Genomic DNA, 11,524 nt, shown 5'->3' on the forward strand with positions numbered 1-11,524 from the left:
AGTTGGGTATTGCCATGGAGATTCTTTACATAACTATAGAAGGCCTTGTTGTTGTCTTTACTATCTGCTTCAATTCTGTTTTCATAGCTAGCTTTAGAGGATTTGATGAGAGATCTCAACTTTTTGTTCAGGCTGATAAGGGAGTTTTTCCAGTCTTGGGACTTCACCTTATTCCGCATTAGTTTCTTCCTTCTTTTGTAGAGTTTGTTTATGGCAGGGGACCACCAGATTGGCTTCCTTTTTTTAGAGGAGGGCATCTTGGTTCTATGGGGTATGGCGAGATCCATGCATTTGTGTACATGTTCATACAGGGCATTGGTGTACGATTCGGTAGTCATGCCACTATTCTTCATTTGCATGGGTGCTGTGAAGTTAGCCACCTCTGTTTTTAGGAGCCCAAAGTTGGCTTTGGAGAAGGTTTTCATGGTGGTTACCTTTCCCGGTGTGGGGGGGGGGGGGTGCATGGGTGTAATGTGGTCAGATCTAACAAGGGAGGAGTTGAGTATTGGTGTAGAGCAATGGTCACCCATGTTAGTAATGACCAGGTCAAGGATGTTGCTACCTCTAGTGAGGGTAAGAATGAGTTGGTCCAGGGCACTGGAATTAATGAATTCCAGGAAACATTGGGCAATTGTATTGGTACATGAGTAGTTTTCCAGTTAATGGAGGGGTAGTTGAAGTTACCCAGTATGAGAGTGTTAGGTTGGACCCTAATATTCTCCAGGGTGCTTAAGAACGTGGAGTGCGAGTCTTGGAACAATGTTGGGGACCTATTGCAGGCTACTACCTGAATCGCTGTCTTACCCAATGTTAGCTGCACGGGAAGTATCTTTGATGTGTTATGTAGGGCTACCAATCTGGAGGTGTGTGCATCATTTATGAATATGGAAACACCACTGCCTTTGGAGCTTCAGTCAAAGTTCTGGGGCCAAAAGGTGTGGAATGAGTTATAGCCCAGTAGTGCAGGGGTGCTTTCTGCTGCTTTGAACCAGCTCTTTGTTACAGCACAAATGTCGATGTTCTCCACTTTAAAGAGTGCTTTGAGTGAGTGCATTTTGAGATTTAGACTTCTAGCATTGAGCAGCATGACCCACAAACTGCATTTGTTTGCAGCTGTTACAGTGGTAATTTGGTCTTTGGAACACCACCTAAAATAAGGCACTATAGGGGTGCAACACGTTGGCCAGCATCTGGAAGCCCAGGGGTGACAGATGCAGGCCATCTCTGGAAAAGCATTGAAGGTCTATCAATCATGTTATCACAGGCAGCCAGACACCGAGTCCCCTTAAAATGACACCAGAAAGTTATCCAATTGTTAAATATCAAGTTACCTATGACTAGTGTGTTGGGCATGCTGTTTTTCCTTAGGTGCTTTGGTTCAGTGGCATACTGTTTAGGAGAGTTATGTGTCTAATGACTTGTGTTGTGTTGTGTGGTCAAGTGTATTTCTGCTGTAGAGGTCTCTGCTGTTTGGCTAGATTTTTATTGAAAGCCTCTGCAAAAGTTGGTGCGTGGCTTGTATTTTTTATGTGAAGGCAGTGCTGGTGTGTGTTCTGGAGGACTATGTGTTCCATGTGGTGTGGTGCAAGTGTGGCAAACACGAAAAGGCCAGCAAAATAGTTCCACCGTTTATTTAGAGGTAAAAAAATGGACCAAATGGTACCATAGTTTAAACAAAAGTACTCATACTAGTTTCGGCACCCGCCTTCTTCAGTGAGTATAAGCAGACAAAATTATTTAAAATCAAACCAACGTCAGTATAAATACTATTGATATCCAATAGGAATTGAGACATTCAAATTAGGCTCCCAGCACAGAATTAAAGTCATACCAACAACAGAAAAATTTGTGTATAGTGAACAAAAAATATATATCCAAATACATGGGTATAATTACATATGTTAACCTGATAATAACATGTAATCAAAAAATAATAACCAGAAACAAACCTCTAGCAAGGTGTAATATTTGCAAGTAGTAGGTTATTACATATCAATATTTCTACAATAAAACAACTTGATATATAAATGATGACAGGAATGGTTAATATCATGATAGTAATGCAGACCAGATGGAAAAAGAACATCTAAATATGTGATCCTATAAGATATATAGGTAATAATATGTTAGGTATCAGTATACATACAATTATGGCAACCATATACACAAATGATGATTTAAATAGTAAATATCATGATTTATAGATGGTCATTCAGGCCAGGTGGAAAAAGGGCACCAAGGTGTGTGATCCAATACTTTTCTTTATGGCTTAGTATTCCTGGCCAACCTGTCGTGTTATTTCTGTTACCAGTAATTTTATCAATAATAGTGAACATAAACTTGGCACTTGGATGTTTAATCGTATGTAAATATAGTGCATTGGATGTTTTGTGGTTCCTGATGTCACTACGGTGTTCACCAATTCTTATGCGTAATGAATGTGATGTTTTGCCAACGTAAAAAGATTTACATTGGCATGTAGCCAGATATATAACCCAGCTGGTTGAGCAATTGCCAAAAACCCTCATATCATATACTTTACTTGTGTTAGAACTTGTGAACTGTTTCAACTGACTGACGTGGGCACAAGATACACAATGTCCACATCGAAATGTTCCTATTAACTCATCCCCCATGATGGTAAGTTGTTTATATTTGGCTGCACCACTTTCCCTGTGTTTATAGTGGGAGAGCAAACCACCCAACGTTTTACCTCTTCTAAATGAAAATGAGCATTGGTTGCAAATATTACACCTTGCTAGAGGTTTGTTTTTGGTTATTATTTTTTGATTACATGTTATTATCAGGTTAACATATGTAATTATACCCATGTATTTGGATATATATTTTTTGTTCACTATACACAAATTTTTCTGTTGTTGGTATGACTTTAATTCTGTGCAGGGAGCCTAATTTGAATGTCTCAATTCCTATTGGATATCAATAGTATTTATACTGACGTTGGTTTGATTTTAAATAATTTTGTCTGCTTATACTCACTGAAGAAGGCGGGTGCCGAAACTAGTATGAGTACTTTTGTTTAAACTACGGTACCATTTGGTCCATTTTTTTACCTCTAAATAAACGGTGGAACTATTTTGCTGGCCTTTTCGTGTTTGTTTCAAGGTTGGTTGGCCGAGCAAGTCGTACGAGCGAGGACTGGTGTTTGTTCAACTTGGTTTACTTCGCTGTTGGCGTTTGGGTTTCACTGTCGGTGGGAGAAGGCTCCTTCCCTGAGGTTCTTTTTGTGTATTTTACCATCATCAGTACATACTCAAGTCTGTATTGAACCATTGGGACTGTTTTCAAGTTTTTGAGACATTTTTTTGTATGGTGCACTTTTCGGAACATTGGATTACATCCAGGATAAATGTTTTTTGGCCGATGTGTTTAAAAATATCGCTTAACCAGGTATTGTGATTTTCTACATTGACTAACTGAATTTTGTGGCAACTACAACAGGAACTGATAACCGCTACGGTGTGTGGTCTCTTTTCTAAACTTGTGCGGATGTCATGGTATATGCTTTACTACTTTTAAATTGCTCAACCAGCTGGGTTATATATCCGGCTACATGCCAATGTAAATCTTTTTACGTTGGCAAAACATCACGTTCATTACGCATAAGAATTGGTGAACACCGTAGTGACATCAGGAACCACAAAACATCCAATGCACTATATTTACATACGATTAAACATCCAAGTGCCAAGTTTATGTTCACTATTATTGATAAAATTACTGGTAACAGAAATAACACGACAGGTTGGCCAGGAATACTAAGCCATAAAGAAAAGTATTGGATCACACACCTTAGTGCCCTTTTTCCACCTGGCCTGAATGACCATCTATAAATCATGATATTTACTATTTAAATCATCATTTGTGTATATGGTTGCCATAATTGTATGTATACTGATACCTAACATATTATTACCTATATATCTTATAGGATCACATATTTAGATGTTCTTTTTCCATCTGGTCTGCATTACTATCATGATATTAACCATTCCTGTCATCATTTATATATCAAGTTGTTTTATTGTAGAAATATTGATATGTAATAACCTACTACTTGCAATTATTACACCTTGCTAGAGGTTTGTTTTTGGTTATTATTTTTTGATTACATGTTATTATCAGGTTAACATATGTTATTATACCCATGTATTTGGATATATATTTTTTCTTCACTATACACAAATTTTTCTGTTGTTGGTATGACTTTAATTCTGTGCTGGGAGCCTAATTTGAATGTCTCAATTCCTATTGGATATCAATAGTATTTATACTGACGTTGGTTTGATTTTAAATAATTTTGTCTGCTTATACTCACTGAAGAAGGCGGGTGCCGAAACTAGTATGAGTACTTTTGTTTAAACTACGGTACCATTTGGTCCGTTTTTTTACCTCTAAATAAACGGTGGAACTATTTTGCTGGCCTTTTCGTGTTTGTTTCAAGGTTGGTTGGCCGAGCAAGTCGCACGAGCGAGGACTGGTGTTTGTTCAACGTGGTGCAAGTGTGGACCTTCTCCTCTTGACCAGCTATTCCAGTCTTGGCTGGAGAGTGTGTGGCTTCCAGTTTGGACATATAAGTGCATCTCTTGCAAGTCTGAGTGTTGAGAGGTAAGTGGAGAGGGTTGTGAGTGTACATGAGGCAGTTGCTACATTGCCTCAGAATGCCCAGGTTCACCAGGTTAATAGGAAAAAGCACAGGGAACTGACCTTTAGACAAGCCTGGAGGGGTGGGCATTAATAATAAATACAGGAGCAGATCTAAGGGAAAAATTGAAGAACAGACTTTATGGCACCAGTAATAGTTTACGCTAACTTAGCGGACCTGCACGTTGTGCAAACCTGTGCAAACATGGACTTTTAAAGCAGAAAGTTAAAAGGGATAGAAATGCTGCCCAAATGGCCAATAAGTTACAACTTCAGAGCTAGAAACCACTCCTCTTGTGGTAGATAGGCTACCTAGTGCTTACCACTACCACTGATAAGCAGAAAGGGTACCAGAACTTGTCAGAAATTTGGGATGCATGGATAGGCTTAAAAAGACCCTTGTGGTCATGAACCTATAGTATTGTGTATGCACCATAATTTCTGGTAATAGCCACCCAACTATGTACACCCCATGCATCACTGTAGTGAAAATTAATATTTATTTATTGACATATGATTACCCAGAAAGTCCAGCTGGGTAGGAGCCTATTTTTAGTGAAGGCCTGGGGAGAAAAAACTCAAAGTATTACAAAACATTTTAAGGACAATAATTTTACAATCTTCAAAAAAATACAAAAAATCTCCAGTTTTAATAATTATACTACATTAGACATAATATGCAAACATTGGTTAATTATGAGATACAAGTGAAATGACAATCATTTAATATTTAGAGAACGTTTAGCCAATTTATAGAAAAATTAAAAGTAAGTTAGTATAATACAAGCAGAATTTGCAATATTAGTAAGAGAAAAGCAGGTGTATGCTATATTTACAAAGAAAGCCAGAGGAGAGAAAATTATAGAAATAAAGAAGTGAATGAAGAAGGGAAAGAGAGAGAGAGAGAGAGAGGAGGTGTAAGGTATGAATAGGTACTTGTTCACATTTAAGGATATAGTTTATCCTGCTGTTGAGCAAGAGCAGGGGCGGCTTTTGGCTAGGAAGTCTTTCAAAGTGGTTCTGAAAGATGGTACCTAGAATAACAGCTAGGGAAAGCAAAACTCTTGAAAGAAGTTTGATGAACCAACATTGTTAACAGGCGTCTTGACCCAGGGAGAATCAATAATGTTTCTGATGGTATTAAAACTGCAACCATAATGTAACACAAACCTAGGATTAGGAGCTTGCTTTACATTACTCTCTTGATTTGTCAAAAAAATCAACCCAAGGTCTAACAGAAATAGCATATCTAGCAGACATAACTTGTTGCATGTTGTAATCAAAGTAAAAAACATGCAGGTTAAATCAGAGCCATGGCCGCATAATCAAACTCAAGACTGTATATCCTTCTCATAAGCAGAAACTGAGATATGGGAATTCCTTTAAATACATAGATAGTATGGCAACTGCTGGAATGCAATAGAGCAGTTTTACTAAACAGTTTTCTGTATATACTAGAGACAACTGTAACATCTAAAGTTCTGTAACATTAAAATCTAAAAAAATCAATGTGAAATAATAAGCAGTTGACAGTAACTGTAATGCCAAAGTCATTATTTATTTGTCATTTGTTTAAAGGGGTGGTTTGACTGAGATTAGTAGTCACTTTTCAGCGAGACCCTGGGAGAAAGCTCCACGTATAAGAGAAATATGATACAATGTTCTACATATAAACCAGCACTGAGTGGATACCATCAATGGTAGTTATACATTGTTTAAAAGTATACAAGAACAAAAAATATATAGTACTACAGCTAAAATGCAGTAGTAACATTAGTCACAATATATTTACATGAGACAAAAAAAATCATAGGACTGAAAATAGTAAGAAACTACTAGATTAAAGCAGAATAAGCAGCTCATAGTTCAAAACTTCAGGACACCTATGGGATACTACAAAAGTAATTGTACTGTTTTATAAATATGAAGAAGAAGCAGAGATGTAAAGCATTGGGGGATGGTGAAATGATACTCATATTTGCCTAGGGATGTGCAGGAGCATGTCCAATTGTGGTTTAGGTGTGTTTTAAGTAAATTTTTGAATGAGATGGGGTTTTCTGTTGTGAAAATACTCTGGGGTATAGCGTTCCATTTTTGAGGTTTGATTCGAATTAAGGGAGTTGTATGATTTAGTGACTTTTTGAAGGAGTTTGTTAGAGCATCTTAGGGGGTCTATTATTAGTGTGGGTTTATACTAAGTTTTAGAGGGTTGCACACATATCAGGTTGGTACGTGACAGAATGGATTAATATAAGTTGGTTGAAGGATAAGAGGTTGGTTAGTTCTAGCCATTTTAGTTGTTGGGAAGCAACACAGTGATGGGTTATTTAAAGAAGGTTAGCAGAAAATTTGGCAATTTTGGGGTAGCAAGCCTCTAGCCTATTTATGTCTGCTTTTCTAAGGCTTGTGAATATTGGGTAGGTGTATAGTAAGGTAGATAGCAGGTGTGTCCTAGAGATTGCTTGCCTGGATGAGTTGGTAAGGTATGGTTTGATTATACAGAGTTAACCTAATTTGGTGTGGGTTTTTTAATAACGTGCCAAATGTTTGTCAAATTTCAGACTGCTATCAATGGTGACACCTAATAGCTTTGTTTCTGTGATTGGTTCAATTACTGTCTTGTTAGAATAGATGATTATAAAGTGCTGACTGGGAGAACTGGCTTTATTGTGGCTGATCTTGAAGATTATTAATTTGGTTTTGTTGGGTTTTGGAATGAGTTGGAAGTTGTGCAGGTAGGATTTGAAGGCAGAGAAGGATTTTAGAGTAATGCCTTTGAGCTGTTGTGGGGAGGGTGCTGAACAGAAGACAGTGGAGTCATCAGCATAATGGGTGAGGTGGCAAGGCTGGAGGCAGTATGAAGTTTGTTTGTAAAGATAGAATTATAATTCCGATGTTCAATAAATTCATTAAACATGGATTATGTACCCTTCAGGAAGACCCCAAAATCATTAAGATAGTATCTACTTATATCTATCTCATTGAGAAAAACATTCTCATTGCAGTCATGCAATAGAACCTGTTTAAAATATTTCATGAAAATATCAGCATATAGGGGTGAAATGCTGTACCCATGGCAGTACCCCTAAGTTTTCAAAAATATATATCATTATAATAGAAAACATTGTGAGTTAAAACAAGTTTGGTTAATTAAACTAAGAAGTCATTAAACTCCAATGAATACAAATCAGCTTCAGTAAACCAATATCTAACCACAGCCAAACTACCATCATGGGGGTTATAAGTGTTAAGCCCAAGTCCTGGCCCAGCAATCAAGGAGCCTCAATCCTCATCACTAACACCAGAGAGGGCACCTCATATATGAAGAAAGAATAACAATTACACAGAGTAAAGTGCAATTTCCTTTAAGAGCACACAGAGATCACTGTCACTCCGGGGCTGGTCGCTCCCTTGCTCCCCAGGTCCCCAATAAGGCTTTCCACTGGCACAGCTATAGGGGCCAGATCTCAGCCTAGTGGGCAAGCTAAAATCTATAGCACCCTCTCTTTCCAACCAGTGCTTTGTGTCCCTGCCCATGTAGCTGACACACACTTTGAGATAAGAGTTTATACAACCACACAAACACTTCTGGGGAAGGCTGGCACAGGTTCTCCAGCTGTGCCCCTTTTACCCAAACTATACAGTAGTACCAGCTGCCACCACCCACTAATAATTATCAGCTACTCAAAGGCCCTTAAAAGGGTGTCCAATTAATACTGTGCACTATTATTATAGAATTGGTAGATGTGACTAAAGAGTCTCAAGGTTTATTATAGTGACCTGGTACAGGATCCTTATATACATGCAATGTACTCTTATTTTTATTTTTATTTTATTTGCAGTTGGTTTACCAGGATAGTCCATTGGGCCAAGATGAACCCATTTTCAATGGAGTCCTGGGGAGAAAAGCTCCAGTAACAAGTTACAATAGGTTATACATTATAATTACAATATTTACAAGTGACATAAGTAATGCAGTTCCAGAAAAAAAGGTTGAGTAGGTTTTTGGTTAAGATACAAAATTTACAAGTGATACAATTTAGTGTATGAGAACAGTTCTAGTATCAGACTACAAATAGGTTTTAGTTTGAATACAATTATTTCAACTGTTTAATATAGTATTCAGAGGATTATTAGTTTTTATGAAACTTTAAAACATGACACATAAAGGTACAGTTTAGAGAGGATGTATAGTTAGTACGAGCAGAGAGAGATTGTGGTAGAAGAGGTAGAATGGAAGTGGCCAGAGAGGTGGAGAATAAGTTTGCTGGTGTATATTATATTGGATGAGAACAGGAGCATTCCCACTTGGATAATAGGTAAGAGTGAAGAGATATTATGAATGTAGAGTTATTGGAGATGGTACGAATGAGTGGTGGAAGAGAGTTCCAGAGACGAGCTAGACCATAGGATAGGAAATTTTTTTCCAGAGGGACGACTTGGTTTGTATAATTCTATTAGATTTTGGTTGTTAGATCTTAGTGTTTTGTTAGATAGGTGCATTTTAAAGGCGGAGGATAGGGATGGACACAGTAAGGGGTTGAAAATGAGTTTATGTGCAAGAGTTAGTTGAGTGTAGGTGAGATGATTGGATAGTTCTAGCCATTTTAGTTTGTGGAGGGAAGAGCAGTGGTGACTAGATGACTTGTGGCTAGTAGCGAATTTAGCTATTTTGTTGTAGCATGTGGAAAGTTGAGTTTTAAGGGAAGATTGAAGGCTAGTTAAGAGAGCAGCTCCATAGAGAAGTTCTTAGAGCTTAAATTATCTCTACCCAAAACAGCCACAGTTAAAAGGTTTTAAAATATTTAATAATAAATAATTAAAACCACAAGACAATACTTTCTACTACACAGTGCTAGCCAAAGGTTCAGACATCACAGAAAACACTTAGTCTAAACTTTCTAATTCCTAGCTATTGCTACAAGAAAACACACTTCTAAAATAACTTACTTATAGAGCAAGGCAGAGTGCTGTGAGTTGGATAGTCAAGGCAAACTGCTTATAGTCTCTCTCTGAGCAATAGTTTTTAAAATCACTAACAAACATTTCTGCTGGGCCCTCCCAGATTACATCACTTTTCACACTTGTGTTTCCTAGTATACACATTACATCATTTTTGACACTTAGCCTGGGGTTCCCAGGCCAACAGACTACGTTACATAGCAAGCTAACACCTGCTCAGGAAGCTACAACAATAAAAGACATTTCATATGTACACTCTAGTAATTATTCCTTAAGTTAAAACAATCAAAAGAATGTGCTAGCCCAGACCAAATGGCTCTCAGCTCTGGAGATCAAAGGACATACAAGACATAATTTTAATTTCAAAGAACAGATGTGGAATGCTTGACTTAGTTTTCTTTACAGCAGAGGGCAATGTTGCTAAATTGTTGAAGTTCAACATTTAACAGCCTATTCTTTCATTTAAGAAAACCAGCCTGTATCTTACATTAATATTTATAAATGATAGTATTATCTGCACAATTCTATCTGGCTAGGCTGGCAGCCTTCACCCATCATCATCAGTCTTCACCCCCCCCCCAAGAACTCAAGATAGTTTTTCAAGTGACCCTTGAGAAATGCTGCTTGAGAGAGTTAGGTCCTTCTGAGTATACCTACCCCATTCTCTGTCTTGAGAGTCCATCTGCATTGGTATTGCTACACCCACTGTGGTGCTGCAACTTGGTATTTTGCTGACTGGCTCTGTTTAACCATATTAGAGGGTTGTGATCTGTTATAGCAGTCAGTTTTCTTCCATACAGATAAGGCTGAAGTTTCTGCAGTGCTCACACTATGGCTAGACATTCATTTTCTACAGCTGCATAGCATTCCTCCCTGGGCTAGAGCCTACAACTGAGATAAACCACTGGGTGCTCTTCCCCCTCTGAAGAAATCTGGCTAAGTACAGCCCTCTCCCCATGGTTTGAAGCGTCCACCTGCACAACAAATTCTTTGCTGTAATCTGGACTGGCTAACACAGGGGGTCCTCCCAAAGCTTCTTTAAGCTTCTGGAATGCCTGCTCATATGCTGGGGTCCACACTACCTTATCTGGCCTGTTCAACCTTGTCAGGTATGTGAGGGGAGCAGCTATGGTACTATAACTGAGGATGAATTTTCTTTAGTACCCTGCTGTCCCTAAAAATGCCCTCACCTGCTTTTTAGTAACAGCTGCCGGCCATGCCTGAATGGCTTCCACTTTAGCAGGTTCTGGCCTTATCTTACCACTCCACACTCTATGTCCTAGGTAGGAGACCTCCACTATACCCACCTGACATTTGCTCTGCTTAATGGTCAGTTCTGCCCTCTGTCGTCTGCCAGCACCTCCCTGACATGCTGAAGGTGCTCTGGCCAGGAATGGCTGTAGATGGCAATATCATCTGGGTAAGCAAGGGCAAACCCTTCTGCTCCTGCTAGGATATGATCTACCAGCCACTGGAAAGTCACTGAGGCATTATTCATCCCAAAGAGCATCTTTGTGAACTCATACAAGCCAAAAGGAGTCACAAAGGCTGACTTCTCTCTAGCACTGGGAGTCAAGGGCACATGCCAGTAACCCTTGGTAAGATCAATGGTTGTAAGATACTTTGCCCCATCCAGCTGCTCTAGGGCCTCATCTTTTCTAGGCATGGGTAAGCATCCGACTCTGTGTGACTATTTAACTTTGTGTAGTCCACACAGAACCTGCTGCTGCCATCCTTCTTTGGCACAAGCACCATTGGGGAGGCCCAGGTACTGTTGGATTCTTGAATCACCCCTAGTTCCAACATCTCCTGTACCTCCTCCCTCAGAGTCTGTCTGAATCTCTCAGGCACCCTATAAGGTGCCTGCCTAATAGGCCATTGGGAGTCTGAATCCACC

The sequence above is a fragment of the Protopterus annectens genome, chromosome 8.part0, assembly GCF_019279795.1.
Source record: "Protopterus annectens isolate FY-2018-M chromosome 8.part0, PAN1.0, whole genome shotgun sequence".
Taxonomy (NCBI): Eukaryota; Metazoa; Chordata; order Ceratodontiformes; family Protopteridae; genus Protopterus; species Protopterus annectens.